The sequence below is a fragment of the Pinus tabuliformis genome, chromosome 5_2, assembly GCF_031772625.1.
Source record: "Pinus tabuliformis cultivar Carrire ecotype Pingquan chromosome 5_2, CPIR1, whole genome shotgun sequence".
NCBI classification, from domain to species: Eukaryota; Viridiplantae; Streptophyta; class Pinopsida; order Pinales; family Pinaceae; genus Pinus; species Pinus tabuliformis.
In genome coordinates this window covers 1,031,277,334-1,031,296,545 of record NC_142306.1, presented here as the reverse complement: position 1 = coordinate 1,031,296,545, position 19,212 = coordinate 1,031,277,334, and the positions used below count along the sequence as shown (strand labels likewise).

At 40.0% G+C, this 19,212-nt stretch overlaps 1 pseudogene; it reads right to left on the bottom strand.

Moving 5' to 3' along the window:
* Nucleotides 1-19,012, bottom strand: part of LOC149162758 (cullin-3A-like) — a 34,856-nt pseudogene extending 15,844 nt beyond the window's left edge.
* Between the last annotated feature and the right edge of the window lie 200 nt (nucleotides 19,013-19,212).

Genomic DNA, 19,212 nt, shown 5'->3' with positions numbered 1-19,212 from the left:
TTGTGATCATCATGGAAAAGGGCGTGCACGTAGCCACCCAACTCCTGGCCAGCAAATTAATGCAGAAGTGTCGCATCAATGAAGTACCAGCACCTATGGTTGCACTGGTTGAACAGTGCGCGGAGGGGGTCCAGTTCAACTGGGCTGAATTCCTCTGTGAGAAATTTTCTATGAACTGCAAGGAGGCCCAAGAGTAGGGTAAGACCTTCCACTACGTGTGGTTTCTCTTATCCATCTTGTTGGTAGTAGGTGAACTACCAGAAGATAGCCAGTTCCCACATATCGACTAAGACCTACTTGAGGCCACGAAGTACGCTTCGCTCTAGGCCACTAAGGATGCGAAGCAGATTCATGCAATCAAGGTTTTTTGGGTGCTGATGGAGGCGAGCATCTGGATGTGGATCAATAGAAGACCACGATTGTCTCCCATAGTGTACGCCACTCTGTAGAGCTTTGCAGAGTTTAAAGCAGACATGCACAAAATTCATGTTTGAGCGTGGAAGGATCCAGCAAAGGAATGGACAAAGCTTCCATTTATTGCTACGGACGACGCCATCTTCACAGCGTTGGAAACATGGCCCTCAAAGTGGCACACCCTGGACTTGGTAGGAATTGAAAGGGCCGCATCTCAACAGAGGAAGAAGGACACCAAGCTGTGTAGCTGACTGAAAAGAGGCACCAAGAAAAAGCAGCAGCAGAGGTAGTTGCACAGTAGAAGCTAGCCAATGAAGTAGCATCAGCATAGACAATAGAAACAACAATAGCACAACCAGCAGAGGTCGAGGAGGGCCATGACATGTCCATAGGGTAAGGGGTTGAGGAAAAAGACCTAGTCGAAGAGCGCGCGGACCCAGAAACCACTTTGCAACAGTTGAAATTGTATAAATTTTGAATAATAAACACATATTCAACAGAGATTATCCTGATCATGCACTATTTCAGAATACATGCACAATACATAAGTTCCTCTACGTTGATCAACAATTTAGCAGCATAAAAAACAATGAAACATCAATAGCATGTACACATTAACACAGTATGTAACCTGGGGAAAGCTTACAGCTAAAAACCCCACACTATCTGTATATTAATGATTGAAAACATGTAACATTACATAGTACAATACTCCTCTCAAGTATCCAGCATTATCTCCACCTGTTACACATAAACCAGCTCAAACCTCAACAAGTCACAGGTTCAAATCTCCTCCACTGCTTTGCCTGCCTCTATTGCACAAACCTACTGAGAGTCACTCACACTAGAAATCGTGTGAGCACAGGCTATTATACTGGGCAAATCAACGCAATACTCATTGGCATACTCAATCTATGCTTGTGCAAATCCTCATGCACAACTATAGTCACAACTGATAGCAATCTCAACCTCTAACACCTGCCGCTATTGAATTGTACATGCACTGACATGCAACTGAGTTAACTGATGTATTCTTTAGTTGCTTTATCAGTTAATAATTAGTTTAGAAACTCATCATTAGTCTATTTGCAGTTAGACTAATTAAAACTAGTTTAACCAAGTCAAACTGAACACAACTCCATCAACTCCACCAAACTCAACTGCTTGAGTTCTAACTGAAGTCCTACATGCAACAACTCAACTAACCCACAAAGAAAGTGTATTTCCTTCTGACAGCTGCATGTGCCACATCTGTAGCTCAAACTAAAGTGCTCCAAGAGGATAAGATAAAGTTTATAGTCTAAATATTATTATGAGACAATAATATTTGACTTTTCTATTTTTGACTGCCAGTCTAAAAATAGACTTTGATCACTCCTTCTGTGATCCAAAAATAGAATTCCATCTATTTTTCCCAACATGACCAATCATCCATAAACAACATTCTGCAGCTCATAGACATGATCCATATGTCTAAAAATAGACTTTGCGCCATAATTTACCTGCGGGCCCACTTAGTGAAGGTGACTCCTTTCCACTAAGCTCCATCATCTTGTTGCATTCTCAACACTCCCTCTCAACAAGATATGGATTATCAGCAACCCCTATCCTGCCTCGGTGGTATTCGAATTTTCTCCTGGTGAGCGCCTTCATCAAGATATCAGCATCCTGATCCTCCATTGGAATGTATGAAAGTAACATGATTCTTCGCTGCACACAATCTCTGATATGATGGTACCTGATGTCAATGTGCTTAGATCTATCATGAAATACAGGATTAGTCGAGAGTTTAATGCAACTCTGGTTATCATAGTAAATCACAGTAGGATCCAAGTGAGAACCAAACAAACCGACTAGAATCTTCCTCATCCATATAGCCTCGCATGCAGCCAAACTTGCTGCCATATACTCGGCCTCTGCTGAACTGAGTGCCACGGATCTCTGCTTCCTGCTATACCACGAAACTGCTGTCAACCCGATACTAAAGACCCCTCCTGATGTGCACTTTCTGTCCGTTGGGCTCCCTGCCCAATCTGCATCCGTGAAGCCACATAGCTTCACCTCATCCTCTTGTCTATACCACAAGCCATATCCTGATGTGCCTCTCAAATAACGCAATACATGCTTTCCCGCCTTCTAGAAGAGCTTGGTTGGCTTAACCATAGCTTGTGAAAGTTGGTTAAGAGCATAGCATATATCGGGTCATGTATTGACCAGATACATAAGCGACCCCACCAACTGTAGATAAACAGTGGCATCCACTTCTTCTGCCGATGTGGCATCCTCCTTCCTCCAACCTTCAGGAAGAGGAGTATCAATAGGCTTGCAGCCTTGCATGTTGAACTTCTCTAGTATCTCCTGAGCATACTTACCCTGAGAAACAAATAGTCCACCACTGCGCTGCCAAATTTCCAATCCCAGGAAATAATGAAGGAGGCCCAAGTCCTTCATTTCAAACTCCTTAGAAAGATCATCCTTGCATGAAAGTATCAACAGCTCATCACCCATTAGAATCAAATCATCTACATAATGTACAATGATAAGCAACTTACCCTCCACCACAATCTGGTATAGGTTAGGATCAGCCTCACTCTTGGAGAATCCAAGTCCGGTGAAATAGTTATCTATCCGTGTGTACCAAGCATGTGGTGCTTGTTTCAACCCATACAGTGCTCTCTTGAGCCTGCACACATGCGACTTGCTGCTGAAGATCTCAAAACCTTTGGGCTCCTCAATGTACACCTCCTCCTCAATGACTCCGTTGAGGAACGCAGTCTTCACATCCATCTGATGAATGTGCCACCCCATCTGCGCTGAGAGAGCAAGAATCATCCGTATGGAATAATACCTTGCGACAGGTGCAAAGGTCTCCTCATAATCGACCCCTCTATCTGTGAAAAGCCTCGGGCAACAAATCTTTCCTTGTACTTCTCCACACTCCCATCAGCTGCATGCTTAACTTTGTAGATCCATCTCGAACTCACCACTGATTTCCCTTCTGGTCTAGGAACAATCTCCCATGCACTGTTTCTGACAATTGAATCATACTCTTCCACCATGGCGTCTACCCATGCGGGATCCTCCACGGCTTCCTTGAAAGAGGATGGCTTAGTCACAACACATTTTCTCATAACAGCCATGTATCCAGTGTACCGATCAGGTGACTGTCTCTGCCTGCGTTGGGCTATAGGTTGTCCTACAACTTTCTCTACATCTTGAGCCAGTCGCTCAGCTTTTGTCAAGTGCATTCACCCTCTGATGGTTGGTGCTGCATGAGTGGTCTCTTCCACTCCATGAACTTCGTCCTGTGGCTGATCCACGTCCTGAAGCTCATATTTAGGAACTAATAGCTCCTCATCTGCATGCAAGTGTAGCTCCCTCTCAAGCGAACACTTCATGGCTTTCTCCTCCTGAAATTTTATATCTCGTCGCACAACAGTCTTACCACTATCTAGCAAATACACACAATAGTTGTGGGGCATATTAGTGTACCCCACAAATATCCCAACCTCTGCGATCGGCTCCAACTTCTTCCTAGCATCCTTTGTCACATCCATGTAAACGTTAGCACCAAAAATCCTCAAATGAGAAAGATCAGGCTTCTTACCAGAATAAGCCTCCTCGGGTGTACTCATGCCAAGTATCTTGTGAGGACAACGGTTCTGCACATAAACTGCTTTATTGCATGCTTCCGCTGATAAGTGAAGGGGTAGGCCCTGATCATGCAACATCGCCCGTGCAACACCCACGATCATTCTATTCTTCTTCTCAGCAACCCCGTTCTGCCGTGGGTTATGGGGAGCTATGAGATCTCTTTGAATCCCTTATGCCTTGCAGAAATCCTTGAACTCATCAGAGATGTATTCACCACCATTATCGCTCCTAAGAGCCTTCACCTTCTTCCCCGACTCCTTCTCAACCAGTGCTTTGAATTCACAGAACTTTGAATATGTCTCGCTCTTCTTCTGGATGAAGAAGATCCAGCACTTACGAGAGAAATCATCAACAAAAATCACATAATACCTGTGTTTTGTTGTCGAAGCTACTGAGAAAGGTCCACACAGGTCTGTGTGAATTCTCTCAAGGATAGTCGTGGCGCGACTATCCTTTTCGTGAAAGGTGGCTTTCACAAACTTTCCCAAAGTACACCCCTTGCACTGATCTAACTGCGCAAGAGTGTCTTTAGGAAGCCCTGTAGTGATCTGCTACAGTATCTTCAAGGTTCCATGGTGAAGGTGATCCAATCTCCTGTGCCACAACTCGCCATCATCCTGGCTCACCAATCCTTCTGCCTTGCATGCCATTGCTGCGCATCCATCTACATGCAACTTGTTGGGTCCCTATAATACTAGTGATTACCCCATTATTATTGTAGTTATACCCCTTATTTATATTGTTGTGCCCCTATTACCCACATATTGTATTTCTGTGCCCCATAGAATCCCTCTATTATTATTTTTGTGGCTTTATATTATTATTGTTAGGTCGGCTGGATTATATTGTGACTCCTTAGACTCCTATATATAGAAAGGAGGTTTTGTCATTTGTATCATCCAAGAATTGTTCATTTATTTAATGTAAAGGAGGATTCCCCCTCGAAGAGGCTGAATTCTAAGCGTTGATCTTTCTTTTTTATCTTTTCTTGAGCTGGTTTCATAACATTTGGTATCAGAGCTTTGGATTCTAGGGTTTCGCTGCTCCAAACAGGTCATTGTGGAATTTTCGCTATAACTTTTTTTCTGTGACGTTTCAGAAGTCGCAAAAAAAACCCATTTGAGAAGAAATCTCACTAAACCTTGGGTCCAAATTTCAGAGTTTTTCACGTGACAGTTTCAGAGATATGATCTGAGGAAGTTGGTCTTTTTGCAGACTCCTGAATTACACTCAAAACAGGTGACCTAGGAAAAATCGTCATAACTTTCTTTCTGAGCATCGGATTGAAATTTCGTAAGAAGGTACAGAAAGAGGACGGACTGTAGTTTTCTTTTATATATTTTTTAGAGTCAAAGGTTGAAACAGTGACACGTGGCACATCATACAAGTTCACTCTACTGAACTAGTCTATAATCAAGTCACTGTGGGAGATTTCGCATAACTCTTCCTTGGAGAATCCAATTTGGGTCAGACTTATGGCATTGGAAAGAGGACACAGAGGGCTACTACAGGTCACAAATTCAGAACTAGATGATCAGAAAGTACAGAGATACATCAGAGGCAATATCGAGCTCCTACAAAGTGAAAAAAGGTGTGTAGATTTTCTTTAATTTTTGCTTAAGCTTGGTTTGAAAATTTATTTTGAAGGAATTCAAAGGGCATAGTAGAGCATTATTATCGGTAACTGATGCCCCGAGGAAAGAAAATGCAAACACCTAGTAAGGAACCTGAAAGCTCTAGCATGACTCATGAAGAAGAAGAAGAAATGCTACATGATATATCAAAATTACAAGAACAAGTGCAACAAATGTCACTTGCACAAAAAGCAATAGAATCTAAAATGGATGGTTTAAGGAAAGATGTAGAAGCTAAGATGGATGGTTTAAAGAAAGGTGTAGAAGCTAAGATGGATGGCATAGAAGCTAAGGTGAATGGCATGGACGCTAAAATTGATGGCATGGATGATAAGATGGATAAGTTGCTACAAGAAATAGTCACTAATGGTGAAAGAGTAGTAAAGGAAACTCATGATGAGAACAAAAGAAATGTTAATCATGATTCCATAGACTCTAATGTTGGATCGAAGACTCACCATGTTCCAAAAATCGATATGAGGAAGTTTGATGGCAAGGATCCCGCCACATGGATATTACAGATGGAGCAATTCTTCGATCTCAATAATGTGCAAAACACACAAAAGGTACGTATGGCAACTTTATATTTGGAACCAAATCAGTTTGTATGGTATCAATGGCTTTGTTCTCGTAAACAATTTATCACTTGGGCAATTTTTACGGAAGAATTGATAGCACATTATGAGGATACAAAAAGCAACACTTTTTTTAGCCAATTGATAAGTCTCAAACAAAAGGGTTCAATAATGGAGCACATTGAGGAGTTCCAAAAATTGAACATAAGGGTAAAAGATATTCCAGAGGAGCATAGGATTGATGTGTTCATAGGGTCTTTAAAGGATAATATCCAACATGATGTGCGCCTTTGGGAACCTGATTCATTAGAGAAGGCATTCAGGTTAGCAAGAAAAATGGAAAGCAAAATTATGGCAACTAGGAAGCATACCATTCACAACTATAAAGACGGAAGTGTTGTTGCCCATAGTCTTCCACAACCTACAAGGTTGACACCACAACAATTGGAAGAAAAAAGAGCAAAAGGGCTTTGTTACAATTGTGATAGCAAATACACAAAAGGTCATAAGTGTGCTGAGAAGAAATTATTCTACATAGATTGTGAAGAGGAAGAAGAAAAGGAGCAAGAAAGGTCAAAAGAAGAGGATATATTCCAGGAACAAAGCCTAGATGAAGAACAAATAAATCCGACCATATCTTGTAATGCATTGGCGGGAATTACCACTCCTCAAACCATCAAGATAGAAGGACAAATCAAGAAGAAAAAGGTAATAGTGTTGATTGATTCAGGAAGCACCCACAATTTTATTCATTGTAGGGTAGCAAAAGAATTGAATTGCTTCCTATATCCAGCACCAGAGTGTCAAGTGATGATTGCAAATGGAGGAACAATAAATTGTTCTGGAAAGTGCCATAATATCAAGCTATCCATGGGAGAATATGTATTGACTAGCCCAATGCTTTCCATTCCAATGGGAGGTGCTGATGTTGTACTAGGAGTCCAATGGCTACAATCCTTGGGTACAATAGCTTTTAATTTTCAAGAACTTTTCATGAAATTTTCTGTGGAAGGAAAGGAAGTTGAATTAAGGGGTATTGCAGGGAAACCAGGAAAGATAATCAGCTCTAATGGCATGACAAAGCTTCTAAAAAAGGAGCAAAGAGGTGTAATTGCACAATTATGTTCGCTAGATGTTTCCACATTGGAATCATCTATTTCTCCAGATCTCCAAAAAGTCCTGGACAATCATTCCAAGGTATTTGAGACTCCCAAAGGTCTCCCACCTATGCGTGATCATGATCATGCTATTCATCTGATTCCAGGAAGTGTTCCTCCAAACATCAGGCCGTACAGATATCCCTATGTCCAAAAAAGTGAAATTGAACGTATGGTTGCAGAAATGCTAGAGGCTGGTATAATTCAACCGAGTCAAAGTTCTTTCTCAGCTCCAGTAGTATTGGTGCACAAGAAGGATGGATCATGGCGCATGTGTCCAGATTATAGGGAGCTCAACAAGCTCACTATTAAAGATAAGTTCCCCATTCCTGTCATTGATGAATTACTGGATGAATTGCATGGATCAATTTACTTCACCAAGTTGGATCTTCGTTCGGGATATCATCAAATCAGAATGAAGATTGAAGACATTCCGAAAACGGCATTTAGAACTCATGAGGGTCATTATGAATTTTTGGTCATGCCTTTTGGCCTTACCAATGCACCTTCAACATTTCAAGGTTTGATGAATTCAATTTTCAAACCATTCCTTAGAAAATTTGTGTTAGTATTTTTTGATGATATACTAATCTACAGCAAGTCTTGGAAGGATCATGTTGAACATGTTGACAAGGTGCTACAACTATTGGAGGAGAAACAATTATATGCAAAAAGATCCAAATGTTTCTTTGGAGTCCAGGAGGTGGAATATTTGGGTCATATTGTATCTCATGAAGGAGTTAAGGTAGACCCTAGCAAAATTAAAGCCATTAAGGAATGGAAAATCCCCACATCCATAAAGCATCTGCGAGGATTTCTTGGGTTGACAGGGTATTATCGCAAGTTTGTTAAGAATTATGGGAGAATAGCAGCACCTCTAACAACATTATTGAAGAATTCATTTTCATGGACTCCGGAAGCAACAAAGGCCTTTGAACATCTTAAAGAGGCAATGTGCCAAGCACCGGTCTTAGCTACACCGGACTTCACAAAAACCTTTATTGTGGAATGTGATGCTTCAGGAAATGGAATTGGTGTTGTTCTAATGCAAGATGAAAGACCCATTGCTTTTGAAAGTCGTCCAATCAAGGGAAAGTTTTTAAGCAAAGCTATTTATGAGAAGGAAATGTTGGCAATACTCCATGCACTTAAGAAATGGCGACCCTACCTAATGGGAAGACACTTCAAGGTAAAAACGGATCATGATAGCCTTAAATACTTTTTAGAACAAAGATTATCCTCTGAAGAGCAACAAAAGTGGGTCACAAAGATGTTGGGTTATGACTTTGAAATCATCTACAAAAAAGGGAAGCAAAATGTGGTGGCAGATGCACTCTCAAGAAAGGATGAGGATGTGGAAGCATTGTTGTGTGCCATTTCTATTATCCAACCAGATTGGATAAACGAAGCAAGGAGGAATGGAAGAATGACGAAGAAGTGTGGGCACTTATTCGAAAGCTACAACAAGATTCCAGTACTTCTGATACATTTAGCTGGAAAAATGATTCGTTATGGTACAAAGATCGCTTATACCTCTGTAAGAATTCCCAGCTAAAACAAAAGATTCTTATGGAATTGCACACTTCTCCCTTAGGAGGGCACTCAGGATTTTTAAAAACTTACCACAGGGTTAAGAAGGAATTTTTTTGGGATGGCCTTAAATCAGATATTCAAAAGTTTGTGGCGGAATGTTTGGTTTGCCAACAAAATAAAGTTGAAACAATTAAGACACCGGGTCTATTACAACCTTTATCCATTCCAAGCCAACGTTGGGAGGAGGTTTCAATGGATTTTATCACAGGTTTACCCAAGTCTGAGGGAAAGAGTGTCATCATGGTGGTAGTTGACAGACTTACCAAGTATGCACACTTTTGTGCATTATCACATCCATTTAAAGCCAGTACAGTTTCTACTGCATTTATGGAAACAGTTCAAAAGCTACATGGAAACCCAAAGATTATTGTAAGTGACAGAGATCCCATTTTCACTGGAAATTTTTGGACAGAATTATTTTCTTGTCTTGGTACTCAGTTAGCTCATAGCTCATCTTATCATCCTCAATCTGATGGGCAAACTGAGATAGTAAACAAATGTTTGGAAGGATATCTTCGTTGCTTTGTATCTGATAAACAGACACAATGGGTCAAATGGTTGCCTCTGGCTGAATGGTGGTATAACACTTCCTTCCATACAGCAACAAAAATGACCCCATTTATGGCACTTTATGGGTATCAACCACCATCATCACATCATATTTAAGAGAAAATTCTAAGGTTCAGGCAGTGGAACATCACATCGAACATCAACAACAAGTCCTCCAACTCTTAAAGGATAACCTCGTGTTGGCACAAAATAGAATGAAACAACAGGCAGATCAACATCGCAGTGAAAGAAGTTTTGATGTAGGTGATTGGGTATTCCTACGGCTACAACCATATAAGCAAATGTCCCTAAAGCAAGCTAAGAAGGATAATAAATTATCACCAAAGTATTATGGTCCGTACAAGGTGTTGGAAAAGATTGGTACTATGGCATACAAATTGGAGCTTCCTGCAGCTTCTCGATTGCACCCAGTTTTCCATGTTTCATGTTTAAAGAAGGTTATAGGTGACAAGCTCCCAGTTCAAACAATATTGCCAGAACTTGACGAGGAAGGAAAAATTATATTGGAACCGGAAGCAGTCACAGAAACAAGAACTCGACAGCTACGAAATCGATCAATTTCAGAGTATCTTATCAAGTGGAAGAACTTATCCGCTGAAGATTCCACATGGGAGGATGAGAATTTTATGCAGAAGTATCCAGAACTGCTCAAGCGTTGAGGACAACACTTTTTTGAAGGAGAGGGGCATGTTGGGTCCCTATAATACTAGTGATTACCCCATTACTATTGTAGTTATACCCCTTATTTATATTGTTGTGCCCCTATTACCCACATATTGTTATTTCTGTGCCCCATAGAATCCCTCTATTATTATTTTTGTGGCTTTATATTATTATTGTTAGGTCGGCTGGATTATATTGTGACTCCTTAGACTCCTATATATAGAAAGGAGGTTTTGTCATTTGTATCATCCAAGAATTGTTCATTTATGTAATGTAAAGGAGGTTGCCCCCTCGAAGAGGCTGAATTCTAAGGCGTTGATCTTTCTTTTCTATCTTTTCTTGAGCTGGTTTCATAACACAACTGATAAAGGTTCCTCACTCGAACCCCTATCTTCCGCGTTTCTCCAGTTGTCTTGCTGCACAGGAAAGCATTTCTCTCGCTGAAAACAACATCATATCCCTTGTCTTCTAACATCACCACAGAGATAAGATAATTCTTCAATCCTGGAACATGCATCACTTCCTTCAATACGAAGGGTTTACTAAACTCCCTCTCAAAGGAAATGGTACCGATACCGGTCACACTGTATCTACCATCATCGCCTATCTCGATGTGCACTCCAAGATCTTTGTCCTACAGATCAGAAAACAAATCTCGATCTCCTGTCATGTGAAAAGACGCACCACTGTCCAAGAACCAACTGATCCCATCACACTTGAAACCAAGCATGCGATCAATGAAAAATCAAGCTCAAACTACGAGGCTAGAGCCTCTCCTGCTGTAGATCCAGCAGCTTGCTTGTTCACTTTCTTCTGCGGACAATTAGTGGCATAGTGTCCGTGCTAGTGACAGTGAAAACACTTCACCTTGGACATATCCTGCTTCTTGCCTTTCGCACCAGACTGAGAAGCTTTCTTGCTCTTCCCCTTCTTTGCTTTGGTAGCCAAAGTGAAATTTTCTTCATCAGTTCCCTTTAATGAAGATTCGTCCCTGGTATTCCACCTGATCTCCTACTGCACAAGATATGACCAAAGTCTCTCCCATCCTGGCAATTTCTCCCGACCATTGATAGAGTCCTGATAGGAATGCCAACTCTTCGGAAGATCAAGGAGAGACAAGCTCGCCAAGTCCTCATCATCGACATTTACCCCCACACTTCCCAACTCATCTTTGCACTGAGTGAAATTCGTGAGGTACTTGGGCATACTGTCACCCTTCTCACATTTGATGTTTCTGAGTTTATCCTTGAGCGCCAGCTTCCTCTGATTGCTCTTCCTTTGGAATAGATCTATTAATGCTTTCCACATCAAGTATGGAGAAGCCTTTCCATGCAGGTTGGACACAATGTGATTCTTCACGCCCTCTAATAGAATCCTTCAACACTTTGCTGTCTTCTTTTGCCAAGCCTCAGCTGCGGCAGCATCAGTAGGCTTTGGGACCTCAGCCTCTATGAAATCCTTCAGCCCATTATCATCTAACACTACCTCCATCTGGTCCTTCCATGCAATATAGTTCGAGCTGCCCTCAAGAGCATACCCCAATCGCAATCCGTTGAAAGACATTGCAACATTGACACAAAGAAAACACTGCTGCAAATTCGAATTCCACCAGCTCCAAACTCAACTGCCTCGGATCTAAGATTCGTGAGAACAAATTATTTCTCATACAGAGATTGACTATATGGGCATTCACCGAATATCTCACCTTCCAAAGGAAGGATGAATCCAAAGGCTACTTGGCCTGATTACAGACTCTGCCTGAAGAAATAAGATGTAAACACTTCCTGAATAGTAGAAATAATGATCAACAGCTCTGATACCATGTAGAAATTTTGAATAATAAACACATATTCAACAAAGATTATCCTGATCATGCACTATTGCGGAATACATGCACAATACATAAGCTCCTCTACATTGGTCAACAATTTAGCAGCATCACAAACAATGAAACATCAATACCATGTACACATTAACACATTATGTAACTCGGGGAAAGATTACAGCTAAAAACCCCACACTATCTGTATATTAATGATTGATAACATGTAGCATTACATAGTACAATACTCCTCTCAAGTATCCAGCACTATCTCCACCTGTTACACACAAACTAGCTCAGACCTAAACAAGTCACAGGTTCAAATATCCTCCACTGTTTTGCTTGCCTCTATTGCACAAACTTGCTGAGAATCACTCACACTAGAAATCACGTGAGCACAGGCTATTCTATTGGGAAAATCAACAAAATACTCATTGGCATACTCAATCTATTCTTGTGCAAATCCTCATGCACAACTATAGTCACAACTGATAGCAATCTCAACCTCTAACACCTGTCCCTGTTGAACTGTACATGCACTGACATGCAACTGAGTTAACTGATGTATTATTTAGTTTCTTTATGAGTTAATAATTAGTTTAACAACTCATCATTAGTCTATTTTCAATTAGACTAATCCAAGTCAAGCTGAACACAACTCCATCAACTCCACAATCAACTCCACCAAACTCAACTGTTTGAGTTCTAACTAAAGTCTTGCATGCAACAACTCAACTGACCCACAAAGAAAGCGTATTTCCTTCTGATAGCTGCATGTGCCACATCTGTAGCTCAAACTGAAGTGCTCCAAGAGGATAAGATAAAGTTTATAGTCTAAATATTATTATGAGACAATGATATTTGACTTTTCTATTTTTGACTGCCAGTCTAAAAATAAACTTTGATCACTCCTGCTGTGATCCAAAAATAGAAGTCCATCTATTTTTCCCAACATGACCAATCATCCATAAACAACATTCTGCAGCTCATAAACATGATCCATATGTCTTAAAATAGACATAGTCTAAAAAATAACTTTGCACCATAATTTGCCTGTGGACCCACTTAGTGAAGGCGACTCCTTTCCACTAAGCTCCATAATCTTGTTGCATTCTCAATAGAAATGGTCGTGCATCCCTGACAAATTAGTCCCCAAAAAGAAGGTTAAGGAATCAAAGACGTCCATCAACCCAATCACACTTACAGAAGGTGATATTTTTGACATCAGCGAAACGGTTCGTGATGTCACTAAGGACGCGCTCCAAGAGGTGCTGACGGAGTAGAAAACTATGTTTGGGGCGCTAAGCACGTAGCTACAGGGACTATAGGTGCAAACCTAACCAACAGGAATGATGGACCCATATGTTGCAATAGGTACATTAGAAGCAGAATAAATGTTGTGCGCCCGAATGACCAACACTTTTATGGTCCCCTAGGGCATGTTAGCAGCAACAAATGAAGTTGACCGAGCTATGGTGGGTAGGATTAAGGGACTAGGCTTAAACTTGGCTGCTCTTATGTGAGAAACCATGTACCAGTTACAAGATGGGATCACAGCCAAGCTCTATGCCAGAGAAGGCCGTGCACTACAGATATTGAGCGAACAAAATATCAACATGGAACAGCTCAGCCAGTAGCATGATGAACTGGTTGCATAGACTTAAGGACTAGAGCAGGTAGTAAAAAATGCGCGTAAAAACATCCTGGAATTGGTCATCCCAGCAGATCTACCAGTAGCAGAGCAGCTCCACCGATTAACGATTGGATTCTGCGAGGCAAAGGAGGAAGCGAAGAGGGTACAACTAGACCTCAACCTTTAGATTATCGAAAGGCGCAGCCCTCTATGCCCCTAGAAGTTAGGGAACAGTGCACTAGCGCTATTTAGAAAGGGTTGGAGGAAATAGGACAGGCAGTACAGAACTGCACCAATATGTTGGAAGAATCCTTCATGATCCTCACTTCATTACAAGAGGACCCCAACATACAGCGCTTGGAAACAAAGGCACGAGAGCTTCAGGTGCAATATGACAGTGTGCACGGTACGGCATAATTAGTTGTCTTGACCTAGCGGCTTTCGAAGCTATAGCAGGAAAAGGCCTAGAACAGGTGGATGCCGCGTGGCAGAAAGAGGCGGTCCTTAAAGTGCACGTCCAACCTTGGATTGATGAGGCCTTCCTCATCACTACAGACATCAAAGGAAATATTGCACAGATGAAGGTGATGCATGCCTTAAGACAGGGATTTTCCCCTGACAGTGAGTCTCTAGCCGAGAGAGTGGTGTAGATCTAGCAAACTACAGATCAGTGTGCCACAGACCTCCGCGAAGCGAAGGACCAGTTGGAGGGGCTCTGTGCCAAGATCATTGCACTAGCAGAGTGACTCGAGACGAGTAACAATGATTGTGTTGGGGGCCTATTGGGCATGGAATCCCCCATAGCAGGTTTTTGGGGTTCAAAGCCCAAGTTTTGGTCAAAGATGTTATCAAACTTCGAGAATTGCGGGTGTGGAACGTGAAGTGTACAATTGAATCATAGGGTTGTCCGCCCTAAGCATTGTATTGTAAATTAGTGTAAAGTCAGCCTACCCATGGTCCTTGGACCATGGGATTACATAAATAGAGGGAGGCTTTAAGTTGTAAAGGGAAGAGAAGGAAGTGATGGATATATGAATAGCGAAGGAATGGTTCGAGCTTAGAGTAGAGTTCTAAGTGTCTTGGATTGTAGTAGTAGCAAGAGGCTCTGCAGCTGAGTGCACAGAGGCCTAGTAGAGTCTGTAGCTAAGTGCGTGGACCCTTGTAGCTAAGTGCGCAGGGCGGTGACAGGTTTGTAAGCAAGATTGAAGAATAATAAAGAGAAGTTGATTCATATTCCTGTGTATTTGTTGCATTATCTTCTTTATGGTTGTATTCATTTATGTATTGCGTGTACTGTTATGATTGATGAATATGTTGTACTAACCATAAATCTTACACACACAAGTTAAGTAATTGGTTAATTAACAAGGATCTTGGGTATCATACGGGTCGTTCCCCGAGTAGGGCTGCATGGAAGCCGCACCGCAGGTCGCGAAGGGATCACAAGTGCGTGTAGCGACAGGTCAGATCACGGACCTCCAGAAGCCCATCAGATGTCCCAAGGGTGCGGAAACCTGGTTCTAGCACCCTCCCATACTACTTCAGGTGAGACCTTAGTCCGTTCTCTACGGAGTGTTGCCAAAAGGGCTAGTAGTACCAGGATTTACTTGGCTAAATAATCTCTGAACCTGGGTCAGGCCCCACTAAGCCAACAATCAATGGGAATGAGAATCAACATAATTTAAATAATGAGTGAGTTATAGTTAAAGGATTGATCATTATTGAGATATCCTCCAATATTGAATTCATCAATGGGATGAGAGTCAAAATAATTTATATCATGAGCGAGTTAAAGTTTAAAGACTAATTACCTTCACTAGGAACACTATCAAGATCTAAATGAGGTTATTGGGGGTGGAAAATGCTTTTATTAATAATTATTTATGCTTTCTCCTAGCGCTCATATCTAAAATTTAAGAGAGAATGGGGTAGATATCGATTTGAGAAAATGGTAGGTTGTTGATCTACCAATATGAGGTGACAAACAAACCCATATGTTGTAGGAAACAACATTCTATTGGCAATGGAATTAGTGTTTTGTTGTTTTTGTAGATATTCACACTAATACCTTCAGTAGATAAGGAGATCAATAATGTGCTACAAATATTAGATCCTTATTAGTTATTCCATGGATATAATCAACATGACTAACTATTACTAATTAATCTAATTAGTACTAGTGCACTAAGCAAAGAGGTTATAAATATCATCAAAACATGTATTTGCATTGTCAAATAGCTTATATATAGATATCTATATATATATATATATATATATATATATATATATATATATATATATATATATATATATATATATATATATATATATATATATATCTAAAGAGAGAGATAGCTTCAACATGGTTTTCCTACAACCTAGTTTAATAATGTATAAATTGCTATCTAAAGTTGCAAGATATTCTACTTTAGTTCATCGGTTTGTCCTTAAACTAGTGTACTTCTCCAAAATAACTTTTCCTTGTTATAGATGTTTATCATAACCTAGTGAGGAAAGTATGTGTGTTCTCAATATGAGTATATATTCAATAGAACAAAGTTGACTTGTAACATTCAACTACTCAAATTTCATTTGACTAAGAAATTGTGATAAGGTCATATATTCCATCAAAGTTACGCAAAACTTATACTTAGCCCCAACTTAACACAAACATAAGTACAAGCTTAAGCATGTCTTTGGAGAGACTTAACCCAAATTGGGGAAATATCATTGCTCTAGTGTCATCATCCAACACTACATCCTTCATAAAATAACCTCATTTTATAAACAATGCATTCATAGCTTAGGTGTTCAACATAATATAAGAAAGTCACTAGTATGATACAAACAACATACTAGCTTGAAATAAGTTGCATATATTTACTAGTTTCAGCACAACTCTATTTTCACGATAAATTCTATAGACAGAGTCTGAAGTTAGCCAGGAAGCGACAGGGTAGCACGTGGAGCACGCGGAACTGTAGCAGCACTGTAGCAAGCTTTACTAGACTGAGCACAAATTATGGGACCACTTAACTAGAGGCTAAGCAAAGAAAGCACAATGTAACAATAGAAAGCCTTGGTATTAGAACTTACTTCTGATCAAATTCGAAGACTATTAAACAGCAGATCTGAAGCGGTTTTCTTCTCCTCAACCGAACATGCGTGCACAACTATGGCCTCTCTCCATGGGTCTTAAAATGCCTTCGCCTTACAGTTCCAAGTTCTTTTGGATGACAAAAACTATCCTCAAACAGGCGTCCTAGTAGGCTTAGATATTAATAAAGACAAGAAAAATACATAAGGCTTATTACAACATGAGATCTCAGAGTTCTCCGTCAAGCGATGTCTTGAACATCTGATGACCTCTCTTCTTATAGACTCCCTAACTCTACACATCTAAACTACAATGAAAAAGTAGAAATAATTGAGGGTCCTTTCGGCATATTTTCTTCGATGGTGTCTACTCAACGTTTCTGGTACATACATACAAAAGATTCTACCATAGTCCTTTCGAACTTCTATCTGAATCATAGTCATTATCAAAATCAAATTCTTCTGAAGAATCATGTGCTGGCCTAGACTCATCGAACATCGTTTGGTAGTGATGTTCAATCAACTTAGAGTACTCTTCATCCCAATCGATATCTGTTGGGTCTTGGGCATCCGGCTGCTCGTCCTATAAAGTAGATTCTTTTGCTTTTCCTTTTCCTTTGGCATCTTCATCTAAAATTATTGTCCTTCTTGATGATGCTCTTGATGATTCTCCCTTTTCCGTATTCGTCTTTATCTGGTGGAGACCCTGTTGTTGAGGTGTGTACCTAGCCAATTGTTTCCCCCACTTGGTAAGGAAAGATAAAGGACTAATCTCGATATCTAGGAAAGAATATTTAAAGACATTTCTTATCGTGGGCGACCTCTATATTGCCAATTCGATGTCATTTAAAAGTTCCCATTTAAAAATTTGAAACATATTAGTGGAACTTTAAATTGCATGTTGAACCCATTCTCTGCAATTATTACTCATAAAATCTTTGTTTTGCCAACCTAATTCAAAAATCATAGATGTACAGATTCTATTTGAAATCATCAAACTAATAATATGGATTACATTGTTATTCCAATTACTTGTAATAACGTTGATAGTTACCAAATATTTTTGATTAATTATAAATCTTAATGCCTTTGGCTCTCCTTGTAAATAATCCAGCTTTTGTAGAATCTGTATTTTTTATGTTAACCTCAGATTTCCGAATTCATTGAACCATCCAACATGTTGCTTAATCATTTCTTCATTATTGCTGATCTGGATTTCTATGATCTGCTCATGACTAAAAACTTGTGCAAAAGGATTAGGAGTAATACTTTCCCTTAGTCTGAGACTATGATAATCCCATGGAGATGAGAAAGTTCTGAGATATTGCAACGTCCTTTGAATGCACTGAGATATCCTAGTGGTTGGCTTTTTTCTGCAGAAACCATCTTTTATCTCCCAGTCAGCAAATCCTTCAAAAATTTCATATTGAGGAAAAGTGTCATTTGATGCATAATTCTCGTCAAACCTTTGAAAAAATGATGCTTCTAATTCCTCAAAAATGTCTGGGATTTTTAGAGATAGATTGTATTTCTCTACTTCAGGCTTAAAAGGAATGGTTTCAAGATCTAAAATTTTTTCTACTGTGAAATGCTGAGACCAAAATCAATTCCTCCAATAAGTTGATAAAAGTTTAAAACCTTTAGGATCCATATCATTTTTTCAGCCTATTCACTAGACCATAGATCTGAAAGACTTCTGAAAAATAACTTTACTTTCATGTTATGCAAAGGATATACCTTTACTAGTTCAGCATCTAGGCCTAAAGACATACCCACATTCTTGGATTGCCAGGCTTTGCATTTTCTAATCCAAGTGTTTCTTCTCAGTCTCATTCCCACAACTTTCTTGATTTCTTCTGCAAGATGGCTTGCATGTCCTTCAAGAAATCTAAATCTGTCAATAAATGTATGAAAACTATCGTCCTGTGGTCCTTTTCCTGGAATGGTAAAACACGAACCTGGACAAGTAATGAATGCTTTATTCATATCCCTGGTTATTGAATCTGTCAAATAATTTGAATTACCTGGGATCCATTGGACTTCAAAATCAAACTATTGGAACCAAATCTACCATGCAAGAATTATTCCTTTTGCAATTTGTCTTGATATCTTGGCAGATAAAAAATATTTGAAATTCTTGGAGTCTTTTCTTATTAAGAATTTCACAGGTGTAAGGTATAACTCAAACCTTTGTATCCCATTGAATATAGCCAGTAATTTCTTTTCTGCTATGAAATAATTCTTCTGGCTAGGTGTGTGCATAGGCACAGAGTCTTTCTTCACCTTTCTCCCTTCGCTAAAAAATAATGGATGCCCAAAAATTTAAAGAAGCATCAATTTGGAGTATAAGCAGACCATCACCTGATGGTTGGAGTTTTGGCAATTGCTGACATTCTGCTTT